This window comes from Ostrea edulis, chromosome 5 (assembly GCF_947568905.1).
Source record: "Ostrea edulis chromosome 5, xbOstEdul1.1, whole genome shotgun sequence".
Lineage (NCBI taxonomy): Eukaryota > Metazoa > Mollusca > Bivalvia > Ostreida > Ostreidae > Ostrea > Ostrea edulis.
Window position 1 is genome coordinate 39,755,712 of NC_079168.1, and position 1,843 is coordinate 39,757,554.

Below are 1,843 nucleotides of genomic sequence, written 5' to 3' on the forward strand. Positions count from 1 at the left end.
TGTTGAGCAAAAAATGTTTAAAATGACAAGGCCTTTCTTACGATATCAAGCAAAACGGGCTGGCCCTTTAAATTAGGGGTTCAGAAGGGTCCAAATGTTTTTGAGAATATCTCCGAAACTATTAATATTTTATAATAAGTTGTAGAAGCGGAAATGTTCATCTCAACGAGCTTGATCTTATCAAATCAAAAAGTAGGTCATATGTTACGTAATTAGAGATTTTAAGGGACAAAATCGTAAATATTTGACGCCTCATATCTTTAAAACGACATATTTTTTGAAAAGCATTATTGAACAAAAGTTGTTCAATGTGTCATAACCTATCGATCAATATCAAAAAATGGGTCTGTGGGCCTCATGGCTCGCCTGTAGAGTCGATTTTTGTCGATATCAGTCGATTTCAAAAACTTGTAACTGGTAAATATTTTGTAAGGACATATTGAACAAAAGTTGTTCAGTTTATCGAGATCTATCGATTGATATCAAGAAATAGGCCTATGGTCCTAATGGCTCGCCTGTAGAGTCGATTTTTTGTCGATATCGGTCGATCTCAATAACTTTTTACAGGTAAATATTTTGTAAAGACATATAGAACTAAAGTTGTTGAGTCTATAGAGGGCTAACAAATGACATCAAGAAATAGGCCCGCGGGCCTTATGGCTCGCCTGGAGAGTCGAATTTCAAACGAATTTCACCGCAACTTTGCTTCAGAAGCCTATGATATGAAAAATTGATTATATCTAAAGTGTCTTAAAGTCGGAAACTAAATTGGGACTCATTTGTCTTTTCTTTTTTTTTTTTTTTAACTCCGAGTGCATCAACAAATCGGACGGAAGACCTACTCGTTGCTCGCAACGAGATCGTGTCTAGTTATTATTATTATTATTTTTCTTGGTAGTACACGCGTTTTTCTCAGCCATTTCTCGATCGATTTTCACGAAATTTTCAGGAAAGATGTCTTGTGATGACGAGACTTTGCTTGCAAAATTTCGTGCTTGACGTCACTTCCGGTCAGGAGTTATCTCTCTTTTAGTGACTTTTTGAAGGGCCTTGTTGTCCACGCATCTCCTCCGTTAGTTTTGAAGCTAGAGTCTTGAAATTTCTACACAAGATAGAGTAAACATTTTAGAAGATTTGTGGGGGATTCGATTTTACCGGAGGCGATTTGCCTAAACGCTCGCCTGGACCTGAAAAAATGGATGCCAAAATTTTTCGCCGATTTCGGCGATTTTTGACCTTTGATCTCCAATATCTTTTTTCTTGCAAATATTTTGTTAAGACATGTAGAACAAAAGTTGTGCACATTTACGAGATCTTTTCGAAAATATCAAGATTTAGGGGCTAGCCCCTTCAATTAGGGATCTAGAAGGGCTCAAAGTCTACATCAAATATCTCAAAAATCGTTAATATTTTGGTATAAGTCAAAGAACAAAAAATGTTCATCTCAACAATCCAAATCTATTCATATAAAAATTTAGTTCATATGTTACGTAATAAGGGATTTTAAGGGCCAAAATCATAAATAATTGACGCCTCATATCTTGAAAACGACAAATATTTTGAAAAGCATTATTGAACAAAAGTTGTTCAGAATGATAATCTAAACAATATGTACATTTCGTTTTTTCCCTATGTGGCCCCGTTAGGGAGCTACAGTTTGGCCCCTAAATATTTCTTGTAGAGATAACTCGAGAACGGTAAAGAATTTCTAGATACTTGTTGAGCAAAAAATGTTTAAAATGACAAGTCCTTTCTTACGATATCAAGCAAAACGGGCTGGCCCTTTAAATTAGGGGTTCAGAAGGGTCCAAATGTTTTTGAGAATATCTCAGAAACTATTAAT